The sequence below is a fragment of the Anas acuta genome, chromosome 19 (assembly GCF_963932015.1).
Source record: "Anas acuta chromosome 19, bAnaAcu1.1, whole genome shotgun sequence".
NCBI lineage: Eukaryota > Metazoa > Chordata > Aves > Anseriformes > Anatidae > Anas > Anas acuta.
Window position 1 is genome coordinate 27,985 of NC_088997.1, and position 20,633 is coordinate 48,617.

Sequence of the window (20,633 nt, forward strand, 5' to 3'; positions counted from 1 at the left end):
TTTACTTGAAAAACATGCAGAGAGCAGACAGGTGACCTGTGGTGTTTCTAGAAGCAACAATCCCCATGCTTTTGCTGCAGCTTTTAACATTGAAAGGACGACACGACCAGGGCAGTAACTGGAACTTTTTCAAATGGAATTACGTCAAACAGCTTCATCATCACTTCCAAAAATAGAGAACGAACATTCACTAGCGTGCCAGCACTGATAGCCACCTCCTGTACAACACTGACTACTACTGATGCAACATACCATTGTGCAATACCTCTGTTCCCAGCTCCTTTACCTCACATGCTCAGTAGCTCCACCTGAGAAATGGGCCCGGGGCGGCGCCGCGCTGTAACGGGCCCGGGGCAGCACCGCGCTTAAATGTTTTGGATACTAAAAGGACAAAGTGACCAAGCAAGTAGTTGATTTTTTTTTCCCATCTGGAATTAGCTCAAGCTTTTATTTACATAGAAAGAAAAGTCTAGGAGCAGAACTGATTACGTGCCAAAAAAAAAATTCAATTCCATTCCACTTGCAGGAAAAATCATTTATTCAGTAAGCTACCTGAGAACCAAAAGGCCATGCTGATGGGTTAAAACACACTACAGGACACTGGGGCCAGGCCCTCCGCTGCACCCACTTAAAACCCATCCCTACACTCCCCAAGGAGCAACCCCAACACAAACACAGACACAGCATTTCAGCTTCAACACAGTTTTGGGAACTGCTGGAAAGCATGCTTCATCCTCAGCGAGGTGTGCTCAGGCTACACAGGACGGGGCTTTGGGCACCTCTTTGCCTACCGAAGAAGACCACCATCAGCACCTGCTTTGTTCCAGTTCTCAGGAACTAACATCACAGCCCACGTTGCTTGGGACACCTGATAAACAGAAGAGAAAGCAGCCATGCCATTTTCAAGCCATCCCTGCACGTGTCGCTCCTTGATCATCCGCAACCTCTTCTCCAATCCTCAACCGCTTCTGTGGAGAGCCTGCCATGGCACCTGCAAAGCAAGATGGATACCCTTCGCACTCACCTCGTGCTACTCGGCCGTTCTGCTCCAATCCAGCTCCAGCTCACAACCAGCCCGCCCTTCTCGTGCTGCTCTTCAGAGTGCAGCTTGGCCCCACTCAGCCTGTGCGAGACACCTGCAAAAGAAAAAGAAAAGCATAGGCTGAAACAGCATCCAAAGCCACAGCACAGCTAGGACACTTACTCTCATCTGCTCCCTTACCTCGGCCCCCTCACCTACCCTCAAGGAAGATGCTTCCATCTGCTCTCTTAGGCCAGTTACAACACCCCTGAAATATAAACAGGATTTTTACTGTATTTTGTGCAGTTAACTAACTGCAGTGACAACTGCACCCCTAAAGTACCAGCTACATCCGTTCATCGCTCACATTGCCAAAAGCAGCTCTGGTCGTCAAGTCCCGTGTTGTACACTGTATTTCAACTTAAACAAATTAAACAAAAGTTGCCTACCAAGTGCTGAACAGTTCCAGAAGGAGCTCTTTCCTGTGACAGGTTCCTCCTAGGGTTTACACTCTACTGGGGACAGGAAAGAAATAAAAATAAACATTTCAAAACCCCATATCTGTAAGCTTTCAAGATTTGACAGACCTCCTCAAGCACAGCGTTCAAGCACTATACAAACAGCTGCTCAAAAGCAGATATACTCTCCCAAATCCACATCTGCCAACCACCAGAGATGACTGTGCCAGCTGCCCTTCAGTACGTGCCCAGAGGCAGACCGGATGTCTTTCCCAACACAGTACAAACAATGTATTAGTACACCCATGCCCTGCCACATTAATCACTAACTGCCAGGCAGGACAGCTCCAGACCAAACACATACACACACAGGCACGCCACAAACACTACAAACAAAACACACAACACAAGGCACAAGAAAAAGTGACCCCCAAAAGGAAAGCCCTATGACAACAGCAAGTCAGAACAGGTGCTCTGCACCAGACCCTACCAGAGACTCAAATGTCACGACACGCGACTGGAAGCAACTGCCAGAACTGGGATGATGGAGGCCTAAAAAGCCTGCCTTCAAGACAAGAGACCAGAAGGATGGGGACTGAAAACCCCATAAGACAACGCTTAGGAAATCAATTCCCAAGCAAGAGCTCCTGATGTGGCCCAGATGAGTTCTGCAAGAGTGAGGATGGAAACAGATGCGATCTCAAACCCAATATGATACACAAGACCTGAAACAGATCTGCAGTTCAAGCAGCGACTGCAAGACAAGAAGTGCTCGGATCAGAGTCATGATGACAAAACAAGCATTGAGGCCCTTCAGCACCGCTACCAAGTTGCCTGTCTGATCAGTCCGGTCTAAAAAGCCAGGAGGATATCAAGACCCGAGAAGCACAGAACAGACGCTGCAGAAGCAACACTACAAGACAAACTGAAGGAAACTGTCCTGCCTGGCGTGCGCACTCACACTACAAAATAATCTTGCTGCTTCTATTAGCCTGCTGACCCAGCCACAAGCAGCCTGAACATGACCCAGCCTGAACCACCCTCACAGTGGCACCAAGTCTATTCAGCCAGCACGCTCCATGCTGCTCTGGCTCCCAGCTCCCATTAGCCACCCCAGATATGCAAATACCAGGTGCCCCCCAACTTAGCTCTCAGGTTGCTGCATGGCAAAGTCCCTCCGCCTCAAGAAATGCACAGGCACTGATTTTCATGATAGTCAATTGCCAGGCTCATCATCAGCTGCAAAAACAGAGTAACAGCATTCACTAGGACACCAGCACCATTGCTCACCTTCTCCACAATGCTGACTACTGCTGATGCAACATACAATTGTGCTCACGTGTTCCTCTCCGAGTCCAAGCTCCAACAGTGCAACCAGTATCATCCACACCACCTGGGAAAACAAAGGGATTAAATGATCGTTGTGTTCACAACAACTCAGCCAACTGTGGTTTTTTTCTTTTTTTTTTGTTTGTTTTTTTTTGTGTGTGTGTGTTTACTATATTCTTTTTAAATCACTTTTACCTAAACAACATGCAGAGAGCAGACAAGAGACCTGGGGTGTTTCTAGAAGCAACAATCACCATGCTTTTGCTGCAGCTTTTAATATTGAAAGGACAGCACAACCATTCAAGTAACTGGAACTTTTTCAAATGGAATTATGCCAAACAGGTTCATCATCTCTTGCAAAAACAGAGAACCAGCATTCACTAGCTGCCCAGCCCTAATACCCACCTCCTGCACAACGCTCACTACTACTGATGCAACATATCATTGTGCAATAACTGTCTGTTCCCAGCTCCTTTAACTCACCTGCTCAGTAGCTCCACATGACAAATGGGGCCGGGCGGCGCCGCGCCGAAAGGGGCCCGGGCGGCGCCGCGCCGAAAAGGGGCCCGGGCAGACTTATTCTGCAGAGATGAAGGAGGTGAGCCTGCTCACTCTCTAGGCACTACTGCACTTATGTGGTCAAAAAAACGTGGCCCACGGTTTCCCAAAACCAATGCACCTGGCAACCCCTCATAAACATACTTCTAATATGTCATTTCAAGGACATCAAGACTAGAAGGCGGAAAGGTCTAAAGACTCAACAGACAGAAAACCCACAGGCAAATGCTCCAGAAATGTAACAACCTGTCCCTAAACTTGAAACAGACTACCCCTTACATTTCCACTGCTGCCATTTTCAGACACATGCTCACACAGGGAGCTTCCATGATACATTTCAACTAAACTCTGCTCCATCTCCTTAACAGCAAGGCTTTGACTTTGATATTTGACATAGATGCAAAGGCTCACAGAAAGCCCCGTAATTCTGCAAAAATCAGAAGGGAACCAGAACCACAAAGCAAACACACAAAGTAACATCACCATACCATCCGTAAAACTGCCATAATATCTACTCACCTGAGGAAGAGCTGCGTGCAATACAGGCACATACTACTACTAGATTGCTTTACAGTGACAGATCCTACCAGTTACCAACTCAAAAAGATATGCGTACCGGTTTCTACTTCAGAACGCATCAGTCCATAGACTCTGACCCACCTAAAGAACCCTGAAACTGACTGAAGGAAAAACAAAGCGCTTACCCCAAAAAGCAGCCCAGGCAGAATGAGCTCTATCATGGAATATCTGCAACTCAGTTACCACTAGGTCCCACCTGGAACCTGAAGCTAATCACCTGGGAAAGTGCTTGGGGAAAGCACAAAAAAAAATCAGAAAGGAGCAGAAGCTGTGGTTTCTTTATTCATTTATATGGCTTAGCTCTACAGCATGCAGAATGAAGACAGGAGAACTAGGGTGTTTCTAGAAACAAAAATCCCCATGCTTTTGCTGGAGCTTTGAATATTAAAAGGACAAACTGACCAAGAAAGTAACTGATTTTTCCATCTGGAATTAGCTTGATCTTTTATTTACATAATAAGAAAAATCTAGGAGCAGAACTGCTTACACCCAAAAAAAAAAAAGTCAATTGCATTCCACTCACAGGAAAAATCACTTACTTCAGTAGGCTACCTGAGAACCAAAAGGCTATGCTGATGGGTCAAAACACACTACAGGACACTGGGGTTCAGGCCCTCCGCTGCACCCACTTAAAACCCATCCCTACACTCACCAAGGTGCAACCCCAACACAAAAAAAAACAGACACAGCATATCATATCAGCACCTGCTTTGTTCTGATTCTCGAGAACTAACATCACAACCCACATTGCCTGGGACACCTGATAAACAGAAGAGAAAGCAGCCATACCCTTTTCAAGCCATCCCTGCACATGTCGCTCCTTGATCATCAGCAACCTCTTCTCAAATCCTCAACCGCTTCTGTGGAGAGCCTGCCATGGCACCTGCAAAGCAAGATGGATACCCTTCGCACTCACCTCGTGCTACTTGGCAGTTCTGCTCCAATCCAGCTCGCAACCAGCCCGCCCTTCTCGTGCTGCTCTTCAGAGTGCAGCTTGGCCCCTCTGAGCCTGTGCGACACACCTGTGAAACAAAAAGAAAAGCACAGGCTGAAGCAACATCCAAAGCCACAGCACAGCTGGGACAGTTACTCTCATCTGCTCCCTTACCTGCCCTTGATGCAGATGCTTCCATCTGCTCTCTTAGGCCAGCTACAACACCCCTGAAATATAAACAGGATTTTTACTGTACTTTGTGTAGTTAAGTACCTGCAGTGACAACTGCGCTCATCGCTCACCTTGCCAAAAGCAGCTCTGGTCATCAAGTCCCGTGTTGGACACTGTGTTTCACCTTAAACAAATTAGAACAGTCACAACAGAATGAATCATTCAGCTGCCAGCATTAGCACCCGTCCCTCCACAACAAAAGGGACCCCATTTACAATATTATCATTTCAAAACAGAAGCCCCCTTGCCTCAGCACCTCAGAAGTAGATCAAGACAGTCACCGAGCTGCCTACCGAGTGCTGAACAGTTCCAGAAGGAGCTCTTTCCTGTGACAGGTTCCTCCAAAGGTTTACGCTCTACTGGGGACAGGAAAGAAATAAAAATAAACGTTTCAAAACCCCATATCTGTAAGCTTTCAAGATTCGACAGACCTCCTCAAGCACACCGTTCCAGCACTATGTGAGAAGTTGCTCACAAGCAGATATACTCTCCCAAATCCACATCTGCCAACCACCAGAGATGACTGTGCCAGCTGCCCTTCAGTACATGCCCAGAGGCAGACAGGATGTCTTCACCAACACAGTCCCATCAGTGTATTAGTACACCCATGCACTGCCATGTTAATCACTAACTGCCAGGCAGGACAGCTCCAGACCAAACACATACACACACAGGCACGCCACAAACACTACAAACAAAACACACAACACATGGCGCAAGAAAAAGCGACCCCCAGAGGGAAGCCCTATGGCAACAGCAAGTCAGATACAGGTGCTCTGCACCAGACCCTAGGAGAGACTCAAATGTCACGACACGCGACTGGAAGCAACTGCCAGAACTGGGATGGTGGAGGCCTAAAAAGCCTGCCTTCAAGACAAGAGACCAGACGGATGGGGACTGAAAACCCCCTGAGACAAATATCAGGAAATCAATTCCCAAGCAAGAGCTCCTGATGCGGCCCAGATGACTTCTGCAAGAGTGAGGATGGAAACAGATGTGCATCATATTCGGTTTGAGATCGCAAGACCTCACACAGATCTGTAGTTCAAGCAGCGACTGCAAGACAAGAAGTGCTCGGATCAGAGCCATGATGACAAAACAAGCATTGAGGCCCTTCAGCACAGCTACCAAGTCGCCTGTCTGGTCAGTCCTGTGTAAAAAGCCAGGAGGATATCAAGACCCGAGAAGCACAGAACAGACGCTGCAGAAGCAACACTACAAGACAGACGAACAGAAGGAAACTGTCCTGCCTGGCGCACGCACTCACACTACCAAATAATCCCGCTGCTTCTATTAGCCTGTTGACCAAGCCACAAGCAGCCTGAACGTGACCCAGCCTGAACCACCCTCACAGTGACACTAAGTATATTCAGCTAGCTGGCTCCATGCTGCTCTGGCTCCCAGCTCCCATTAGCCACCCCAGATATGCAAATACCAGGCGCCCCCCAACTTAGCTCTCAGGTTGCTGGATGGTAAATTCCTTCCACCTCAAGAAATGCACAGGCACCGATTGTCATCTTAGTCAATTGAAGGCTCATCATCAGCTGCAAAAACAGAGTAACAGCATTCACTAGCACGCCGGCCACGATGCCCACCTGCTCCACAATGCTGACTACTGCTGATGCAACACATGGTTCTGCTCACCTCTTCCTCTCCGAATCCAAGCTCCAACAGTGCAGCCAGTATCACCCACACCACCTAGGAAAACAAAGGGATTAAATGATCGTTGCATTCACAAGTGACCCAATGGTGGTTTTTTTATTGTTTTTTGTGTGTTTCCTGTTTTTTGGGTTTTTTTTTTTTTTTGAAATCTGCTTTTGCTCAACAGGATGCAGACTGCAGACAAGAAAATTGGGGTGTTTCTAGAAGCAACAATCCCCATGCTTTTGCTGCAGCTTTTAACATTGAAAGGACAACACGACCCAGCAAGTAACTGGAACTTTTTCAAATGGAATTAGCTCAAACTTTTATTTGCATTGAAAGAAAAATCTAGGAGCAGAACAGATTATATGCCAACAAAATGAATTCCATTCCATCCCCAGGAAAAAAATCACACACTCTTGTTGCGAAGCACGGACGAAAGCACGACAGACACCAGCAGAGTCAGATCATGCTTCACCATTTTATTGCCCGAATAGCCTAACTTTTATAGTGAACTTTACAGGGATGGACAGTGTTTCACACAAGATTATTGGTCAAAAGCACTCAGACAAACCGTAAAGAAAATAACACCACCTGCAAGAAAAGAACCCCCCTTTTGATTAGAAGTTAGGAAAACAACCCCCTTTGTGCTTAACGTTCACATAGGCCTAGTCCTTGAGGCCAGCTGCTGATAACAATATTTTCTGAGTTCCTTAATTGGGTGATGTGGGAGTCATTTCCGTGGGAGCTTCTCACAGTTACTCTGGCAGCTTGGTTTGCTCAGCTACAGCAGGCCCTGAGATTTCTAAGGCCTACCCCTGGTTGCTTAAGGCAAGCTTAGATCGAACAATTATGCCAATTCCCAACATACTCTCATCCCCTCCTGTACCTCAGCCGCTTGCCTGCCCCACGTGGCACATGCTTCCATCTGTTCTCTTCACCCACTTTTAGAACCTCTAAAAGGCAAACTGGAATTTTACTCTATTGAATGTAGGAAAATAACTGCAGTGACAACCGCACCCCAAAAATAACAGCTACCTCTGCTCATCACGCACCAGAGTCACTGCAGAGGCAGCTTGGGTCGAGAGGTCCTGCACTGCACACTGCATTTCAGCCTGAACAAAGGAGAAAGGCAGGAAGAAGATAAACATTCAGCTGCCAGCAGTAGCACCCATCCCTCAACAACATAAGCAACCCCAGCTTTACTTTTTTCCTTTCAAAACAGCAGGCCACTTGCCTCTGGACCTGCAAATTAGGTCCAAGCTTGAAAGGAGCGGCCAGCATCACCCACGCCACCTGGGAACACAAAAGGATACAATGACCGCGGTGCTTGCAAGCACCCACCTGCCACACTGCTCCTCTATCCCAATCAGCCTCACCTCGGACCCTCACAGGGAAACACCTGAGCGTCTTCCCATCGCTTAGGATAAGCGATGACCAGGCTGACACCACTCACCTTCCCTCAGAGCTTCGTGACATGAGGATTTCCCTTCCCTCTCCACAACTGCACAAAGCACCTGCAGAGGCAAGAGAAACGCACACTCTGAAACAGCCACAGCGTACCTGCTGCAAGACCTCTCTCTTCCCAGCTCCGGTACTTCAGCTGCTCACCAGCTCTGAGATTCTACGCTCACAGCGCCACAGCAAACTCTGCCCAGGCCACACAACACACACTACACAAGCTACATTGCCCAGCACACACAAGCTGGTACATTCCCACCCAACAATCAGTCGCATCGCACAGGAAGGCTGCTGCACACTCCTAGAAACCAAACCTACTAGTCCTGAGGAGCTCCCCGCTTCCTCGTGCCAACCACGCTCAGCACACACACTATTCACCCCTCAAAAAAAAAAAGTTAGAACATAAACACACACACAAAAAAAAAAACGAGCTCCACAAATGCGAAAAAGACACGCGCACACAGCAGCCTCGGCAGAGGTAATCACAGACGTACCCTTTGCAGATGAAAGAGGTGACTCTGATACAACCCTGCTCAGGCTCTTGGTAATGCTGCATCTACGCTACCAAGCCACAGGTACCATGCAATCAAGCTGGTTTTAGTCCTCTGGAGAATTACACAAGTGGGTTTATACATCTAGAGATTAAAATACAGCTCAAAAACAGAAGAGTATCCCACCATCCCAAAAAAACAGTGAGCCAGAAACCTCTATTAAACATCCCTCTATTAAGTGAATTCCAAGAACTTATAAATTCTAGAAATCTATAAACTCCAGCCTGCCTAAAGAACCCTGCAACCGACTGAAGGAAAAACAAAGCACTTACCCCAAGAAGCAGCCCAGGCAGAAGGAGCTCTCTGATAGCATGCCTGGGGCTCATATACCATTCGGCCCCGCCCAGCACCCAAACCCAATCACCTGGAAAAGGGGAGGGGCAAAGCACAAGGAAGTAGAAAGAAAGCAGGAGCAGCAGCAGCTGTTTTTTATTATTTTCTTTGTTTTTTTTTAAGATCTGCTTTACTGGAAAACCATGCAGAGAGCAGACAGGTGACCTGTGGTGTTTCTAGAAGCAACAATCCCCATGCTTTTGCTGCAGCTTTTAACATTGAAAGGACGACACGACCAGGCCAGTAACTGGAACTCTTTCAAATGGAATTACGTCCAACAGGTTCATCATCACTTGCAAAAACAGAGAACCAGCATTCACTAGCACACCAGCACTGACACCCACCTCCTCCGCAACGCTGACTACTACTGATGCAACATGCTACTGTGCAATACCTCTCTGTTCCCAGCTCCTTTCCCTCATCTGCTCACTACATTTACCTGAGAAGTGTGCCCAGGCAGCGCCGCAATGGGCCCGGGCGGACTTATTCTGCACAGAAGAAGGTGGTGAGCCTGCTCACTCTCTAGGCACTACTGCACTTAAGCGGTCAAGAGACATTACTCCACTGTTTCCCAAAAACAATGTACCTGGCAACCCCTCATAAACATACTTGTAATAAGTCACTTCAAGCACATCAAGACTAGAAGGCTGCAAGGTCTAAACACTCGACAGACAGAAAACACACAGGCAAAAGCTCCAGAAATACAACAAACTGTCCCTAAACCTGAAACAGACTACCCCTTACGTGCCCACTGCTGCCATTTTCAGACACATGCTCACACAGGGAGCCTCCATCATACATTTCTCCTAAACCCTGCTCCATCACTTTGACAGAAAGGTTATGACTTTGATAATATTTGACATACAGGCAAAGACTCACAAAAAGCCCCGTAATTCTGCAAAAATCAGAAGGGAACCAGAACCACAAAGCAAACACACAAAGTAACATCACCATACTATCCGTAAAACTGCCATTATAACTACTCACCTGAGGAAGAGCTGTGTGCAATACAGGCACCTACTACTAGATTGCTTTACAGTGACAGATCCTACCAGTTACCAACTCAAAAAGATAGGAGTACCAGTTTCTACTTCAAAATGCATCAGTCCATAGACTCTGACCCACCTAAAGAACCCTCCAAACAACTGAAAGAAAAACAAAGCACTTACCCAAAAGTGCAGCCCAGGCAGAAGGACCTCTCTGATGGCACACCTGCAACTCAGTTACCACTAGGTCTCACCTGAACCCTGAAGCCAACCACCTGGGAAAGTGCTTGGGGAAAGCAGAAAAAAAACAAAAAGAGGAGGAGCAGCAGCTGTGGTTTATTTACTTCTTTATAAGGCTTAGCTCAACAGCATACAGAGTGCAGACAGGAGAGCTAGGGTGTTTCTAGAAACAAAAATCCCCATGCTTTTGCTGTAGCTTTGAATATTAAAAGGACAATACAACTAAGTAAGCAATTGATTTCTTTTTCCATCTGGAATTACCTCGATCATTCATTTACATAGAAAGAACAATCTAGGAGCAGAACAGATTGCACACCAAAAAATAATTCTGTTCCATTCCACTCACAGGAAAAAATAACTTCAGTAGGCTACCTGAGAACCAAAAGGCTATGCTGATGGGTCAAAACACACTACAGGACACTGGGGCCAGGCTCTCCGCTGCACCCACTTAAAACCCATCCCTACACTCATCAAGGTGCAAGCCCAACACAAAAAAAAACAGACACAGCATTTCAGCACCTGCTTTGTTCCGATTCTAAAGACTAACACCACAGCCCACATTGCCTGGGACACCTGATAAACAGAAGAGAAAGCAGCCATACCGTTTTCAAGCCATCCCTGCACGTGTCGCTCCTTGATCATCCGCAACCTCTTCTCCAATCCTCAACCGCTTCTGTGGAGAGCCTGCCTTGGCACCTGCAAAGCAAGACGGATACCCTTCGCACTCACCTCGTGCTACTTGGCAGTTCTGCTCCAATCCAGCTCACAACCAGCCCGCCCTTCTCGTGCTGCTCTTCAGAGTGCAGCTTGGCCCCACTCAGCCTGTATGAGACAAATGTGAAACAAAAAGAAAAGCACAGGCTGAAGCAACATCCAAAGACACAGCACAGCTGGGACAGTTACTCTCATCTGCTCCCTTACATCTGCCCCCTCACCTCCCCTCGAGGCATATGCTTCCATCTGCTCTCTTAGGCCAGCTACAATACCCCTCAAATATAAACAGGATTTTTACTGTATTTTGTGCAGTTAACTAACTGCAGTGACAACTGCACCCCTAAAGTACCAGCTACATCTGCTCATCGCTCACCTTGCCAAAAGCAGCTATGGTCAAGTCCCGTGTTGTACACTGTGTTTCAGCTTTAACAAATTAAACAGAAGTTGCCTACCAAGTGCTGGACAGTTCCAGAAGGAGCCCTTTCCTGTGACAGGTTCCTCCTAGGGTTTACACTCTAATGGGGACAGGAAAGAAATAAAAAAAAAAAAAAGCAAAACCCCATATCTGTAAGCTTTCAAGATTCAACAGACCTCCTCAAGCACACCATTCAAGAACTATACAAACAGCTGCTCGCAAGGAGATATACTCTCCCACCCCCACATCTGACAAACACCACAGAGATGACTGTGCCAGCTGCCCTTCAGTACGTGCCCAGAGGCAGACCAGATGTCTTCGCCAACACAGTCTGGACAATGTATTAGCACACCCATGCAGTGCCACGTTAGCTGTCATCACTAACTGCCAGGCAGGACAGATCCAGACCAAACACGTACACACACAGGCACGCCACAAACACTACAAACAAAACACACAACACAAGGCACAAGAAAAAGTGACCCCCAGAGGAAAGCTCTAGGGCAACAGCAAGTCAGAACAGGTGCTCTGCACCAGACCCTACCAGAGACTCAAATGTCACGACACGCGACTGGAAGCAACTGCCAGAACTGGGATGATGGAGGCCTAAAAAGCCTGCCTTCAAGACAAGAGACCAGAAGGATGGGGACTGAAAACCCCCTAAGACAACGCTCAGGAAATCAATTCCCAAGCAAGAGCTCCTGACGTGGCCCAGATGACTTCTGCAAGAGTGAGAATGGAAACAGATGTGATCTCAAACCAAATATAATGCACAAGACATGAAACAGATCTGCACTTTCGAGCACTTCTTGTCTTGCAGTTGCTGCTTGATCAGAGCCATGATGACAAAACAAGCATTGAGGCCCTTCAGCACCGCTACCAAGACGCCTGTCTGGTCAGTCCGGTGTAAAAAGCCATGAGGATATCAAGACCCAAGAAGCACAGAACAGACACTGCAGAAGCAACACTACAAGACAGACGAACAGAAGGAAACTGTCCTGCCTGGCGCACGCACTCAAGCTACAAAATAATCCCGCTTCTTCTATTAGCCTGGTGACCCAGCCACAAGCAGCCTGAACGTGACCCAGCCTCAACCACCCTCACAGGGGCACCAAGTCTATTCAGCCAGCTGGCTCCATCCTGCTCTGGCTCACAGCTCCCATTAGCCACCCCAGATATGCAAATACCAGGTGCCCCACAACTTAGCTCTCAGGTTGCTGCATGGTAAAGTCCCTCCGCCTCAAGAAATGCACAGGCACCGATTGTCATCTTAGTCAATTGAAGGCTCACCATCAGCTGCAAAAACAGAGTAACAGCATTCACTAACACGCCGGCCACGATGCCCACCTGCTCCACAATGCTGACTACTGCTGATGCAACATACGGTTCTGCTCACCTCTTCCTCTCCGAATCCAAGCTCTAACAGTGCAGCCAGTATCATCCACACCACCTAGGAAAACAAAGCGATTAAATGATCATTGCCTTCACAACACATCACCCAATGGTAGAATTTTATTGTTGTTTGTTTTTTGAAATCTGCTTTAGCTCAACAGAATGCAAACTGCAAACAAGAGAACTGGGGTGTTTCTAGAAGGAACAATCCCCATGCTTTTGCTGCAACTTCAAATATTAAATGGACAATACGACCCAGCAATTACCTGGAACTTTCTTAACTGCAAATAGCTCAACCATTTTTTTTTTTTTTTTTTACTTTTTTTTTTTTGTACATAGAAAGAAAGATCTAGGAGCAAAAGATATCATATGCCAAAACAAGCACCAAACAACCTTTCCTTCGCTTCGGATAAGGGATGACCAGGCTGACACCACTCACCTTCCCTCAGTGCTTCATGACATGAGGATTTCCCTTCCCTCTCCACAACTGCACAAAGCACCTGCAGAGGCAAGAGAAAAGCACACTCTGAGGCACCTCACAGCCACAGCGTACCTGCTGCAAGACCTCCCTCGTCCCAGCTCTGGCACTTCAGCTGCTCACCAGCTCTAACTGAGATTCTTCGCTCACAGCACCACAGCAAGCTCCAATGGGGCCACACAACACACACTACACAAGCTACATTGCCCAACACACACAAGCTGATACATTCCCGCCCAACAATCAGTCGCATCGCACAGGAAGGCTGCCGCACACTCCTAGAAACCAAACCTACCAGTCCTGAGAAGCTCCCCGCTTCCTCCTGCCAACCACGCTCAGCACACACACTATTCACCCCTCAAAAAAAAAAAAACAAAAACCTTAGAACATACACACACACAAAAAAAACAACCGAGCTCCACAAATGCCAAAAAGACATGCACACACAGCAGCCCCGGCAGAGGTAATCACAGACGTACCCTGTGCAGATGAAAGAGGTGACTCTGATACAACCCTGCTCAGGCTCTTGGTAATGCTGCATCTACGCTACCAAGCCACAGGTACCATGCAATCAAGCTGGTTTTAGTCCTCTGGAGAATTACACAAGTGGGTTTATACATCTAGAGATTAAAATACAGCTCAAAAACAGAAGAGTATCCCACCATCCCAAAAAAACAGTGAGCCAGAAACCTCTATTAAACATCCCTCTATTAAGTGAATTCCAAGCACTTAAAAATTCTAGAAATCTATAAACTCCAGCCTGCCTAGAGAACCCTGCAACCGACTGAAGGAAAAACAAAGCACTTACCCCAAGGAGCAGCCCAGGCAGAATGAGCTCTCTAATACCATGCCTGGGGCTCATATACCATTCGGCCCCGCCCAGCACCCAAACCCAATCACCTGGAAAAGGGGAGGGGCAAAGCACAAGGAAGTAGAAAGAAAGCAGGAGCAGCAGCAGCTGTTTTTTATTATTTTCTTTGTTTTTTGTTTTTTGTTTTTTGTTTTTTTTTTTTAAGATCTGCTTTACTTGAAAAACATGCAGAGAGCAGACAGGAGACCTAGGGTGTTTCTAGAAGCAACGATCCCCATGCTTTTGCTGCAGCTTTTAACATTGAAAGGACAACACGACCAGGCCAGTAACAGGAACTTTTGCAAATGGAATTACGTCAAACATGTTCATCATCACTTGCAAAAACAGAGAACCAGCATTCACTAGCACACCAGCACTGACACCCACCTCCTCCGCAACGCTGACTACTACTGATGCAACATGCTACTGTGCAATACCTCTCTGTTCCCAGCTCCTTTCCCTCATCTGCTCACTACATTTACCTGAGAAGTGTGCCCGAACAGACTTATTCTGCAGAGATGAAGAAGGTGGCCCTGCTCACTCTCTAGGCACTACTGCACTTATGCACTCAAGGAACCATACCCCACAGTTTCCCAAGAACAACGTACCTGGCAACCCCTCATAAACGTACTTCTAATACGTAAATTCAAGGACATAAAGCATAGAAGGCTTTATGGTCTAAAGACTCGACAGACAGAAAACACACAGGCAAATGCTCCAGAAATGTAACAACCTGTCCCTAAACTTGAAACAGACTACCCCTTACATGCCCACTGCTGCCATTTTCAGATACACGCTCACACAGGGAGCTTCCATGATACACTTCTCCTAAACCCTGCTCCATCACTTTAACAGCAAGGTTGTAACTTTGATAATATTTGACATACAGGCAAAGACTCACAAAAAGCCCCGTAATTCTGCAAAAATCAGAAGGGAACCAGAACCACAAAGCAAACACACAAAGTAACATCACCATACCATCCGTAAAACTGCCATAACAACTACTCACCTGAGGAAAAGCTGCGTGCAATACAGGCACATACTACTACTAGATTGCTTTACAGTGACAGATCCTACCAGTTGCCACCTCAAGAAGATACGCGTACCGGTTTCTACTGGAAAACGCATCAGTCCATAGACTCTGACCCACCTAAAGAACCCTGAAACTGACTGAGTGAAAAACAAAGCACTTACCACAAAAAGCAGCCCAGGCAGAAGGAGCTCTGTCATGGAATACCTGCAACTCAGTTACCACTAGGTCCCACATGGAACCTGAAGCTAATCACCTGGGAAAGTGCAAGGGGGAAAGCACAAAAAAAAAAAAACAGAAACGAGCAGTAGCTGTGGTTTATTTACTTATTTATATGGCTTAGCTCAACAGCATGCAGAGTGCAGACAGGAGAGCTAGGGTGTTTCTAGAAACAAAAATCCCCATGCTTTTGCTGCAGCTTCAAATATTAAAAGGACAAAATGATCAAGAAAGTAACTGATTTTTTTTTTCCATCTGGAATTAGCTCGATCTTTTATTTACATAAAAAGAAAAATCAAGGAGCAGAACAGATTTCACGGCAAAAAAAAAAAAAAAAACAATTCCATACCACTCACAGGAAAAATCACGTACTTTAGTAGGCTACCTGAGAACCAAAAGGCTATGCTGATGGGTCAAAACACACTACAGGACACTGGGGCCAGGCCCTCCGCTGCACCCACTTAAAACCCATCCCTACACTCACCAAGGTGCAACCCCAACACAAAAAAAACAGACACAGCATTTCAGCACCCGCTTTGTTCCGATTCTGAACACTAACATCACAGCCCACGTTGCCTGGGACACCTGATAAACAGAAGAGAAAGCAGCCATACCCTTTTCAAGCCATCCCTGCACGTGTCGCTCCTTGATCATCCGCAACCTCTTCTCAAATCCTCAACCGCTTCTGTGGAGAGCCTGCCATGGCACCTGCAAAGCAAGATGGATACCCTTCGCACTCACCTCGTGCTACTTGGCTGTTCTGCTCCAATCCAGCTCACAAACAGCCCGCCCTTCTCGTGCTGCTCTTCAGAGTGCAGCTTGGCCCCACTCAGCCTGTGCGAGACACCTGCAAAAGACAAACAAAAGCATAGGCTGAAGCAGCATCCAAAGACACAGCACAGCTGGGACAGTTACTCTCAGCTGCTCCCTTACCTCGGCGCCCTCACCTGCCCTCGAGGAAGATGCTTCCATCTGCTCTCTTAGGCCAGCTACAACACCCCTGAAATATAAACAGGATTTTTACTGTATTTTGTTCAGTTAACTAACTGCAATAACAGCTGCACCCCTGAAGTACCTGCTGCATCTGTCCATCGCTCACCTTGCCAAAAGCAGCTCCGGTCAAGTCCCGTGTTGTACACTGTGTTTCACCTTAAACAGATGAAAACAGTCACAAGATAATCATTCAGCTGCCAGCATTAGCACCCATCGCTCAACAACACAAAGGGACCCCATTTACAATATTATCATTTCAAAACAGAAGCCCCCATACCTCAGCACCTCAGAAGTAGATCAAGCCAGTCACCGAGCTGCCTACCGAGTGCTGAACAGTTCCAGAAGGAGCTCTTTCCTGTGACAGGTTCCTCCAAAGGTTTACACTCTACTGGGGACAGCATAGAAATAAAAATAAAAGTTTCAAAACCCCATATCTGTAAGCTTTCAAGATTCGACAGACCTCCTCAAGCACACCGTTCCAGTGCTATGCGAGCAGCTGCTCGCAAGCAGCTCAAATCTCCCACGCCCAACATCTGCCAAACACCACAGAGATGACTGTGCCAGCTGCCCTTCAGTACGTGCCCAGAGGCAGACCGGATGTCTTCGCCAAAACAGTCCAGACAATGTATTAGTACACCCATGCAATGCCATGTTAGCTGTCATCACTAACTGCCAGGCAGGACAGCTCCAGACCAAACACATACACACACAGGCATACCACAAACACTACAAACAAAACACACAACACATGGCGCAAGAAAAAGCGACCCCCAAAAGGAAAGCCCTATGGCAACAGCAAGTCAGATACAGGTGCTCTGCACCAGACCCTACCAGAGACTCAAATGTCACGACACGCGACTGGAAGCAGCTTCCAGAACTGGGATGATGGAGGCCTAAAAAGCCTGCCTTCAAGACAAGAGACCGGAAGGATGGGGAGTGAAAACCCCCTAAGAACACACTTAGGAATTCGATTCCCAAGCAAGAGCTCCTGATGCGGCCCAGATGACTTCTGCAAGAGTGAGGATGGAAACAGACGCGATCTCAAACCGAATATGATGCACAAGACCTGAAACAGATCTGCAGTTCAAGCAGCGACTGCAAGACAAGAAGTGCTCGAATCAGAATCACGATGACAAAACAAGCATGGAGGCCCTTCAGCACCGCTACCAAGTCGCCTGTCTAGTCAGTCCGGTGTAAAAAGTTAGGAGGATATCAAGACCCGAGAAGCACAGAACAGACGTTGTAGAAGCAACACTACAAGACAGACGAACAGAAGGAAACTGTCCTGCCTGGCGCACGCACTCACGCTACAAAATAATCCTGCCTCTTCTATTAGCCTGGTGACCCAGCCACAAGCACCCTGAACGTGACCCAGCCTCAACCACCCTCACAGTGGCACCAAGTCTATTCAGCCAGCAGGCACCACGCTGCTCTGGCTCCCAGCTCCCATTAGCCACCCCAGATATGCAAATACCAGGCGCCCCCCAACTTAGCTCTCAGGCTGCTGCATGGTAAAGTTCCTCCGCCTCAAGAAATGCACAGGCACCGTTTGTCATCTTAGTCAACTGAAGGCTCATCATCAGCTGCAAAAACAGAGAAAGAGCATTCACTAGCACGCCAGCCCCATTGCTCACCTTCTCCACAATGCTGACTACTGCTGATGCAACGTACGATTGTGCTCACCTCTTCCTCTCCGAGTCCAAGCTCCAACAGTGCAGCCAGTATCATCCACACCACCTGGGACAACAAAGGGATTAAATGATAGTTGCATTCAGAACAAATAACCCAATCGTGGTTTCTTGTTGTTGTTGTTTGTGTGTGTGTTTCTTGTATTTTTTTATTTTTTTTTTTTTAAATCTGCTTTAGCTCAACAGCATGCAGAATGCAAACGAGAACTGGGGAGTACCTAGAAGAAACAATCCCCATGCTTTTGCGGCAGCTTTGAATATTAAAAGGACAATACGACCCAGCAAGTAACTGGAACTTTCTTAACTGGAATTAGCTCATACTTTTATTTGCATTGAAAGAAAAATCTAGGAGCAGAACAGATTATACACCAACAAAATTAATTCCATTCCATCCCCAGAAGAAAATCACATACTCTCATCCCCTCCTGTACCTCAGCCGCTTGCCTGCCCCACGTGGCACATGCTTCCATCTCTTCTCCTTACCCACTTATAGCACCTCTAAAAGGCAAACTGGAGTTTTACTCTATTGGACATAGGAAAATAACTGCAGTGACAACCACACCCCAAAAACAACAGTTACCTCTGCTCATCACGCACCAGAGTCACTGCAGAGGCAGCTCGGGTCGAGACGTCCTGCACTGCGCACTGCATTTCAACCTGAACAAAGGAAAGACACAGGCAGAAGATAAACATTCAGCTGCCAGTAGTAGTAGCACCCATCCCTCAACAACATAAGCAACCCCAGCTTTACTTTTACCCTTTCAAAACAGCACTCCACTTGCCTCTGGACCTGCAAATTAGGTCCAAGCTTGAAAGGAGCGGCCACCATCATCCACAACACCTGGGAACACAAAAGGACAAAACGACACTGTGCTTGCAAGCACCCACCTGCCACGCTGCTCCTCTATCCCGAACAGTCTCACCTCAGACCCTCACAGGGAAACACCTGAGCGTCTTCACTTCGCTTCGGATAAGGCACGACCAGGCTGGCAACACTCACCTTCCCTCAGAGCTCCATCACACGAGGATATCCCTTCCCTGTCCACGACTGCACACAAAGCACCTGCAGAGACAAGGGAAACGCACACTCTGAGGCACCTCACAGCCACAGCGTACCTGCTGCAAGACCTCTCTCTTCCCAGCTCCGGTACTTCAGCTGCTCACCACCTCTAACTCAGATTCTTCACTCACAGCACCACAGCAAAATCTGCCCAGGCCACACAACACACACTACACAGGCTACATTGCCTAAGACACACAAGCTGGAACGTTCCCACCCAACAATCAGTCGCATCACACAGGAAGGCTGCCGTACTCTCCGAGAAACCAAACCTACCAGTCCTGAGGAGCTCCCCACCTCCTCCTGCCAACCACACTCAGCAAACACACTATCTACTGCTCAGAAAAACAGAAAGTTAAAACATACACACACAAAAAACAACTGAGCTCCACAAATGCCAAAAAGACATGCACACACAGCAGCCTCGGCAGGGGTAATCAAACTTACCCTTTGCAGATGAAAGAGGTGACTCTGATACAACCCTGCTCAGTCTCTTGGCAATGCTGCATCTACCCTGCCAAGCCACATGTAGCATGAAATGCAGCTGGTTTTAGTCCTCTGGAAAATTACAGAAGTAGGTCTATGCATCTAGAGAATAAATTTAGCTCAAAAACAGAAGAGCAACCCACCACCCCAAAAAACAGTGAGCCAGAAACCTCTATTAAACATCCCTCTCCTAAGTGAATTCCAAGCACTTAAAAATTCTAGAAATCTATAAACTCCAGCCTGCCTAGAGAACCCTGCAACTGACTAAAGGAAAAACAAAGCACTTACCCCAAGGAGCAGCCCAGGCAGAAGGAGCTCTCTGATAGCATGCCTGGGGCTCATATACCATTCGGCCCCGCCCAGCACCCAAACCCAATCACCTGGAAAAGGGGAGGGGCAAAGCACAAGGAAGTAGAAAGAAAGGAGCAGCAGCAGCAGCTGTTTTTTTATTTTTTTTCATTACTATTTTATTTTATTTTAAGATCTGCTTTACTTGAAAACCATGCAGAGAGCAGACAGGTGACCTGTGGTGTTTCTAGAAGCAACGATCCCCATGCTTTTGCTGCAGTTTTTAACATTGAAAGGACGACACGACCAGGCCAGTAACTGGAACTTTTTCAAATAGAATTAAGTCAAACAGGTTCATCATCACTTGCAAAAACAGAGAACCAGCATTCACTAGCACACCAGCCCTGATACCCACCTCTTGGGCAACGCTCACTACTACTGATGCAACATGCTACTGTGCAATACCTCTCTGTTCAAAACTCCTTTACCTCAGCTGCTCAGTAGCTCCACAGGACAAATGGGCCCGGGCGGCGCCGCGCCGAAAGGGGCCCGGGCGGCGCCGCGCCGAAAGGGGCCCGGGCGGCGCCGCGCCGAAAGGGGCCCGGGCGGCGCCGCGCCGAAAGGGGCCCGGGCGGCGCCGCGCCGAAAGGGGCCCGGGCGGCGCCGCGCCGAAAGGGGCCCGGGCGGCGCCGCGCCGA

General features: G+C 47.6%; 1 long non-coding RNA gene across 1 annotated transcript; it reads right to left on the reverse strand.

Moving 5' to 3' along the window:
- Nucleotides 1-429: 429 nt before the first annotated feature.
- On the reverse strand, nucleotides 430-1,290 carry LOC137842426 (uncharacterized). Its single transcript, XR_011089056.1, has 3 exons — nucleotides 1,241-1,290; nucleotides 1,025-1,136; nucleotides 430-868 (listed from the first exon to the last, which is right to left on the reverse strand). It is a non-coding gene; the product is annotated as an uncharacterized lncRNA (long non-coding RNA).
- Nucleotides 1,291-20,633: the final 19,343 nt, after the last annotated feature.